General features: G+C 51.7%; 1 protein-coding gene across 1 annotated transcript in view; it reads right to left on the reverse strand.

Annotated features, from left to right (window-relative positions):
* SRRM3 (serine/arginine repetitive matrix 3) overlaps positions 1-6,081 on the reverse strand; it is a 163,641-nt gene extending 157,560 nt beyond the window's left edge. The window contains exon 1 of the mRNA XM_030536617.1: positions 5,886-6,081. The gene's annotated coding sequence lies outside the window, so the exon portion shown is untranslated. The remainder of the gene's footprint in view (positions 1-5,885) is intronic.
* Positions 6,082-8,494: the final 2,413 nt, after the last annotated feature.

Below are 8,494 nucleotides of genomic sequence, written 5' to 3' on the forward strand. Positions count from 1 at the left end.
GTACGAGCTGAGGAGCTCATCCTTGCTCCCCTAACTGCCAGACGCAGCCGGCAATCTCCCCAGCACCGGAATCAAGGACTTCACAGCGAGCGTGGGCATTGGTCAAGTCTCTCCTGAGCGCTAAACACCACAAGTGGGCACTGTCCTTACTGCAGAATCTTTCCATGGCTCCCGGCACATCCTCACGTCCTGCAGTGACAACTCTCTTCAGAGCGCCTGGGACGTCAAACACTAAAAGCACCCCGGCTGTTACTGGACATGGCAAAATGACTGGCCCTTGCACTCAGAGCTGTCAGTACAAACGGCTTCTTCTATCCCTCCCCATAGTGACTGTCTGGAACCAGCCCTGTGTACCCAAGTGCCATCAGTCATGTGACTGCATCTCTGTTCTAACTGGGCAAACCTCCCATCCCAAAGGCCTCGCTGAGCATTCTCACCAGCTCAGTTTAAACCCAGGCTTCAGTTCCAATCCACGAGAACCTTCTTCTCGGTAATGCAACCATGCTGGCAATGTCTACCTTTAAAACACCGCGGCACAGACACCCCACCACAGCAACGGGAGGGCTTCTCCTGCTACTGTACTTAATCATAGAATACCAGGGTTGGAAGGGACCTCACGAGGTATCTAGTCCAACTGTCTGCTCAAAGCAGGACCAATTCCCAAGTAAATCATCCCAGCCAGGGCTTTGTCAAGCCTGACCTTAAAAACCTCTAAGGAAGGAGATTCCACCACCTCCCTAGGGAACCCATTCCACTGCTTCACCACCCTCCTAGTGAAATAGTGTTTCCTAATATCCAACCTCGACCACCCCCACTGCAATTTGAGACTATTGCTCCTTGTTCTGTCATCTGCCACCACTGAGAACAGCCGAGCTCTATCCTCTTTATCCCTTCAGGTAGTTGAAGGCTGCTATCAAATCCTCCCTCGCTCTTCTCTTCTGCAGACTAAATCCACCTCAGATGCTGCGGTGATGGAGGCCAGATACACACCAGACAGATTATCCTTCCCATTAAACAGGAGAGTGCTCCTAACCCCGCAGCCTTTGACACACATGGGTCATAGTCAGGTTTTTATTTGGAGGTGGGACAGCACCTCGGCCGATTCAGGGAAGCATCCCCCATCAGGGCAGCCTGGAAAGTGCGTAAGGGCTGCCCTGAACTGGAGGCCAAGCCGGGAACTTCAGAGATCCACCCCCTGTGCGCAGTAACACAATGCTGCTGGGGTAGTGAGCGTTGGAGGGTTAGAGCAGAGGGCTCAGAGTTAAAAGGCTCTAATTCGTTGATTCCAAGGCCAGGCGGGACCACTGTGGTCATCTAGTCTTACCTCCTGTATAACCCAGGCCAGAGAACAGTCCCATGAGAATTCCTGTCATCAAGAGCAGACATTTTAGAAAAACACCTAGATTTAACAGTTGCCAGTGATGGAGAATCTACCCCAGCTCTTGGAGAGTTGTTCCATTGGTTAACTGAGATGGTGGCCTTGGGGGGGGGTCACAGGAAAGAAATGGCATCTTCTTGCCTTTGGTCATAGTGGTGGGTGCTCAGTGCTTCCGAAAATCAGGCTCTCGCTGTCTCAGGTTGGGCACTCAAAAATGGAGACGACTCATAGAAAATATTGCATTAATGCCCACCGTGCCTCAGTTTCCCCATCAGTACACGCTGGACTGTGACGTTTGCACACCACCTTGCTGAGAGGCCTAGCTGATGTCTGAGAGGGGTTTTGAAAATAAATCCATGTATAAGTGCTATACATTCTCATTCTCATCTTAAATCCAAGACCCACTTGTGCCCAGTAATAACACCCTCTTGCACAGTTTGTGGTTTATGGTGGGTAGTAGGGGCTTGCAGTTAGAGCAGGGGTTGGGTTCTATTCCTGACCCATTGTGGGACATGGGGCAAGCCATATGCCAGTAACCTATCAGTCAGTACTACCACCCTTATCAAGCCACCAACCCCTATCTGCCAGTGCTGGTACCCTCAATTGCCTACCTAGGCACTTCTCCTCCAAGTCCCTCCATACTGTTCCATGCCACTCTTCTCATGCATGGCAAAGGCTCCTGTCTATACTCAGAAGGCCCCTTAAAACCCACCTCTGCCATATGCTTACACTTCACTCCCATTTGGCCCGGGGTGTGCAAGTGGTGAGCTGGGACTTCTGCTTTCTTGCTAAGCTCGGCTGGATTTATGGGTCTCATCTTCTCAACCCACCCTCAGCCTATTCGTCTGTTTCATCCACCGGCCAGGCCTTGGCTGACACGAAGGGTGTGAGCCATCGGAGTCTGTCATTTACCTGGACAGCACCTAGAACAAATGGGCCCTGGGCCTTAGGTTGGGGGTTCTAGATGCTACTGCAACTACAAATCAGAAACAGCAATAACCCCCTGCTAAGCCGCACTTCCATCCAACCAGCTAACTTCTTTTAAAACCCACTGCTGCCAAATATCGAACCATCAACCATGGTCCCTGCTTCTGTGACAGGCACATAGAATCAAAACTAATACGCTTCTCTGAGATGAGAACAAATGCTGGGGGGAGGGAGAAGCAGGTGCAAAGTGAGGCCATGTTACAGGGTGAGAGCAAAACCAGGCCCGTTACTCCCCCCCATGAAAGCACAGGCCCAAGGGGGGCAGTGTCAAGAATCAGTATTTGCCCCTTGGAAGAGGCGGACAAGAGAACTATGTTACTGCCCAGCTTAAAAGGGGGAGCTACTCTCCCACTTCCCAGAAAACAAGAAAGAGGAAGCGTTGCCTTCAATGTAAAGGCAGCAAATTCAAAAGCAGTAAGAAGGAAAAAGCACCTTCAGCCTCTGATTAACCTGTGCAGCTCCCAGGGTGCTGCAGGGGCAAAGGGAGCACTGGGTGCTCTCAGCAGCAGGGCCCAGGGGTGACTGAGTGCTGCTCTGTGAGCCAGGGGAACAGACCACACAGACCACTGCTGTCGGGAAAGAAGCAGAGGAAATTCACAGGTTTCAAGGGACCATTGCAATCATCTCATCTCACCTCCTGCATTGGGCAGGCCAGGACGGGTCTGACTAGAGAGGTCAGGGGTCTGCTCAATCTGGCACAAGGCAAGACATGGGACTAGATCATGGTTATGGGCTAGCAAAAGGCAGGACCCCAAACAAACAAAGACGGATCATTCATCTGGTTCGGTTCAGCAGAAGGCACATTACAGGACTAGACAGACAGCGTTACGGTCCAGTGGCAGCTCAGATGGTCACTGATCATAGATTTTAACACCAGAAGGGACTACTCTGGTCATGGAGTCTGACCTGCGCAGCCCCGGCCAGAGCTCGTCAGCCACTGAGCCCAGTAACGTGCAGCATCTCTTTCTGAAAAGCAGCCTGTTTGGAACGCCGCCACTTCTCCCCTGGCACAGAGAGGAAATGTACAAAGAGGAAAATTTCCTTTTAAGGATGGGCAGATCGGTGTAAAGTTTGCTTTAAAAAGCCCCACGGTCTCTCCCTCGCAGTCACAACCACTGTAAATAAGCCCCACTCGGAAGCCATGGAGGTCATTTAAGCTAGTCACACAGGGACGCGGAGGAAATCTGTAAGACGTTCCTTCTGTCCATAGATTCCAGCCACCCTGTGGCCAGAGATGAGAGAGTCTGCATGGAAGTCCTGGACTTACAAGAGCACACGGCTTTCTCTAGGGGAACAGAGTTCTCACTTGCACTCTCCTCAATGGAAGAGCAGTCTGGGGAGCAGTTGAGCCGGTGGCTCATCTGGGAAGGTGAAGCATTTTTCCTTAGAAAAACGAAGGTCTTGCATACGACTCTCCCATCTCTGGCTGGGGATGCTCCGAGTCTATGGAAAGAAACATCTTGCGTTTTCTCTCTGCCTCCTTCACAGCTAGCTCAGCAGATCCCCTGCCACTCCAGGGGAACTTCCTTGGGCTCCCAGCTGCAAGGCGGAGTGGAAGGGTCGTTCAAAGCCGATGTGGGCAGTGAAATCATGGGAGAGTGAGGGAGGGTGTGCATACATGTCAAGGTGTGCACATATGTAAGTTGTCTGTACGTGTGGGACAGGTCATGTGATTATGAAAGGTGGAAACATGCAGATTACAACCCCTGATACCTGGGGTCACTGAGGGGTTAGGGCCCTTGGCATACACAGCCAGGGCTCAGGAGGAGCTGGAGGACACACACACACACACACACACACTTCCAGATGCCAAGAGACTCCTGTTGCAAGTACACATCCAAAGGGAAGGCTGGATGGTACGCAGAGGAGCCCTCCAGCCAGCTCACTCGGTCACTAGCTACACATAAGTAGGTCAAACAGCACAGTGCCCACACTTCAGGCTGGCTGGCAAAGGTGTCCTGGTGCATTTCAAAGCCCCAGGATGCTATTGCTAGCCTCAGCACCCAGCACCCAGGCCAAGCACAGGACGGGTCTGGATCTCACTATGTCAGACACGCTACCCTGCCAAGGAGCAATCTTCTAAAGCAAAGAGAGGAAAACCTAGATCTCAGAACATGCGTGTGTGTGTTCACATTATATATCTACATACATACATCTACCACACATGCACACAGTTCTATCATCTAACACCTCATTCCCCAAACAGTGGCACACACATATCTGTACTGTATTTCTATGGTATCCACTATTGTTACTGCATGACTATATGTTGCTATGGTCAGTGTCTTGATATATTTGCAAGATAATCTCTAACTATTCCTCACTTACGTAAACTGTTCCATGGTAGCTGTCTTAAAGCCCAATTCTGTAAACCCAAAACACTCAGACCATGTTATTTTAAAGAGAAACCGTTGGCCGTGCAAATGAAAAACAAAAACAAAAAACAAAGTCAAACTGCCACCCAAAATTTCCTAGGAAAAATGTCAGGCCCCTCCCTGCTCCAGGATGAATTAATTAATGAAAGATCACATGCCAACCTGAAATTTACTAAACTTCCTCATAGCCACCCCCACTGCTCCAGCCCTCCCACCAGCTAAACTGGAGAGCAGCACACAAAAGCAATTAGAAGAGTCCAGTTCCCCAGCTCGGAGGAGACAGAAGTGCAAGACTGCTAGGAAGGCAGTGGGCCCCTCTTACCTGCATCCCCGTGCCCCCCACTACTCCTCACACGTCCCTCTGGGTTTTTAGAAGAGCTGCTGGCGTTGCTCTAAACTCTTTCACCAGGTGAGAGAATCACATTCCAGGTACAAAAAAAAATTCCCGAGCAACATGCTCCTCCGAAGGTGCTGGGGTTTAACCACCACCTAGGGTGAGTGGGGACTGTTAGGAGTGAACCCAGGGGTACAGTCTCGGCTTAGCAATCTCTCTCTTTCTTAGCAGGGGAATGACCTGGTCCCCAGAGCCATTCCATCCCTGCCCACGGGCAGCCTTGTTTTCTTTGCTCTATCGGTTCAAGGAGAAGAGCTGGAGGTCCTTCTCTCCCGGCCACGATGCAAAGGGGAGCTGTAAAACTGCTGTAGTTAGAAATTGGAGTCTCTCTCTCCGGAGCGTGCGCCTCCCCTGGTTAACATCTCCGCCTTTTTCCAGCGGCGAAGGTGATCTCTGCCCCTCTGGACCCAGCAAACCTCGGCAGCCTCAACCCAGCCCATTGGTGTAAAGACAGACCCGCAAACCCACGTGCAGGGGAAATATTGTTAATCCGAACACCAGGACTCCTCGGAGACAGAACAACGGCCTCGTCCCCCAGCCCCACCCACACCGACTGCTCCGTGGGAAAGAAAGAAAAAAACACTGCATGGCCTTACAAACACACAACAGATGGGACTGCAGCCAAAATACACCCCCCCACCCCCAGCCACCAGCACGGCCATGGCTCTGCTCCAAGCAAGGCTTTCGCAGCATCCAGCCCCACGCGCCCCTCTCTCCACCCAGGCCCGGCAGCGGGCCCTGCCTGCCTTACCTGGCCGGAGAATCCTGCGTGGCCGGGCTTGTGCTTTGCAGGCTGGCTGCGTCCCTGCCAGCCTCTGCCGCTGGGTTTGTGCTCTTCTCTCTGCCCTCGTCCCCGGCCGTCCTTGCTCCTGGATCCCGCTCCCTCCCCACGGGAGGGCTCTGCCCTGCCTCCCACCCCTGTGTGCCTGGATCCCTTCTGCAGCCTGGGCTCAATGCAATGCTGAAATGCTGGACAGCTCAGCACCACTGAGCAGGCCTCCCGTCCCCACGCCAGAAAGGCGCCTGCTCAGCTCACCACATCCTCTGCCACAGGGCCATCTGGAGCCCAGGAGGGGCTGATGCAGCAAAACAGGATCTCTCTCTCACACACACACTTTTTGCAAAAGTATTCACCCAGGAAAGCTCATGCTCCAAATACCTCTGTTAGCCTATAAGGTGCCACAGGACTCTGCTGCTTTTACAGATCCAGACTAACACGGCTACCCCTCTGATAGCTGACTTTTTGCAAAGCGTATCACTGGCTGCCCCTGACTTTGCAGGGAAGGCTGCGAGGAAAACCGCTGCGGGGTGGGAGTTTTAGGGCAGAAAAGCGAGATTGAGGGAAAATAAGACTCTAGGAATGGAAGTGAGAGAGAGAGCACGGTTGCCAGAGGCAGAGGCTGGCAATCCAAATGAAGAGGTCCCACTAAATGCCCACAGGCTCCAAGAGAGAAATGGGGTGCAAAATGTTTTTCAGGGCCAACACGAGATAAAGACATGCTATGATAATGGTGCAGGTGTGATGCAGCAGGGAATGGGGAGTATTGACCCGGGAATGTTGCAGGGGAGTTTTCCTGGGACTGTGTGTGGGATGGGAGACTTTCCTTGAGGGAAGATACCCGAGCATGTAACATGAGAGCCCAGGAGGGGGGTTGGGGCCAGGTGACACCTTCTGTCCAGGGAAATTGGACAAAGGCTGGAGGAAGAGCCAGGGGCAGGCTGGGTGAGACAGCTGGAGGGGGTTTCAGTTTTGGAGCTGGCTGGGGAAATGGAGGGAACCCCAGGACTAGGGTCTAAGCTCCCTGCCCCCCAGAAGGACTTGATTGAGGGGTCCTGGTTGTACCTACAAGCTCTGTTTGGGACTGTGTTCCTGTCGTCCAAGAAACCTTCTGTTGTTGGTTGGGAGTCCTGGTGAATCGCAGGAAGTGGGGGTGCAGGGCCCTTACTCCCCCACGCTCCGTGACAGCAGGCCTTAGGGAGCAGCAGACAGTACTGTATTTTGTCTGCGAGTGGTTGCAGGTTTGAATCCCAATTTGCAGAAGAGATGCAGATCCTGGTATTTAGGAGGTTAGCAACTCTCCGGGCAGGGACCATCTCTTTGTTCAGTGTTTGTGTAGCACCTACATGGGGGGGGGGGTCCTGCGCCATGACTGGGGCCCCTAGGGGCTAGTTATTCAAATAATAACTATAATACTACTTTGCACTTCCCTGCCATAGCACCTTTCAGCTGAGGATCTCAAAGCACGTCGCAGAATAAAGCCACCAGAGTGGTAAGGAAAGCACTGCTGCCCTCATTCAGAGAGGAGGAAATGGAGGCACATCTGATTTGCAGAAGGCATTTTTTAAAACTTTTTTTTTTTAAACTTAGATTATAAGCTGCTCAGGGCAGGGATCATTTTTTTTGGCCTGCTTCTGTATCGCACCCAGAACAATGGGGCTCTGGTTGATGATGGTGCTACCACAATAGAAATAATAATTTAAAAAAATATTGTCACTTACCTTGTCAGTGGCAGTTCTGGGGGTGGAACCCAGGCATCCAGAGAAGAGTGAGGCGTGAGGATGGGTTTTTGCCTCCTTCTGGTCACAAACTGATTAACGTTTCCCAGCATCCACTGGTTATTTGAAATGATTTGCTCAATCATTCCCGTGAACAACTCCCAGCTGGTAGCTTGCTTGTGAGCAGCAAGCTGCAAGCGTGCAAACTCCCAGCTGTTGGGCTGGCACATGCAGTTGTGAGCAGTTGCACCAGGGAACTGAAATGTGCCACCAGACTGGCGAGGCCATCATTCACTTTTCCACAAGCATGCTCTAGTCTCTTCAGATGGTTATGTCCAAAACATCCCTCCCAGTAAATTCACTGGGCCAATCCTCAGCTGGTGGAAAGCACTGACTTCCGTTTACACCTGCTGACAGTCTGGCCCCTTGGCTAGTAGTAGTCTTAGGATTGTTTGATGGTAGCATCTAGAAGCTCAACCGAGATATAGGACCACACCGTGCTGTGTGCTGTACGTACACACAGTAAAGGGCAGTCTCTGCCCTGAAGAGCCATTTTATAGAGAACTGAGACAGAGAGAGACACAGGCCAAGGATTTCCAAAGTGACTGGTAATTTTGGGTGCTCCACATGAGTCATCTGAAGGGGCCTGCCCTCTGGCAGTCTGGCCACTTGACTGTCTCTCTGGCTGGGTGCCCCAAAAAATCAGAGCACTCAAAAATCACTAATCACCTTGGAAAACTTTGGCCTCATGGGACTTGCCAAAAGTCACATAGGAAGTGAGTGGCAGAGGTGGACAAATGCATTTAACGATTCGGATATGCATGGGAGATTTTTCTGTTCCGTTTATCTGGATTTGAACCACTA

The sequence above is a fragment of the Gopherus evgoodei genome, chromosome 17 (assembly GCF_007399415.2).
Source record: "Gopherus evgoodei ecotype Sinaloan lineage chromosome 17, rGopEvg1_v1.p, whole genome shotgun sequence".
In the NCBI taxonomy this organism is placed as follows: domain Eukaryota; kingdom Metazoa; phylum Chordata; order Testudines; family Testudinidae; genus Gopherus; species Gopherus evgoodei.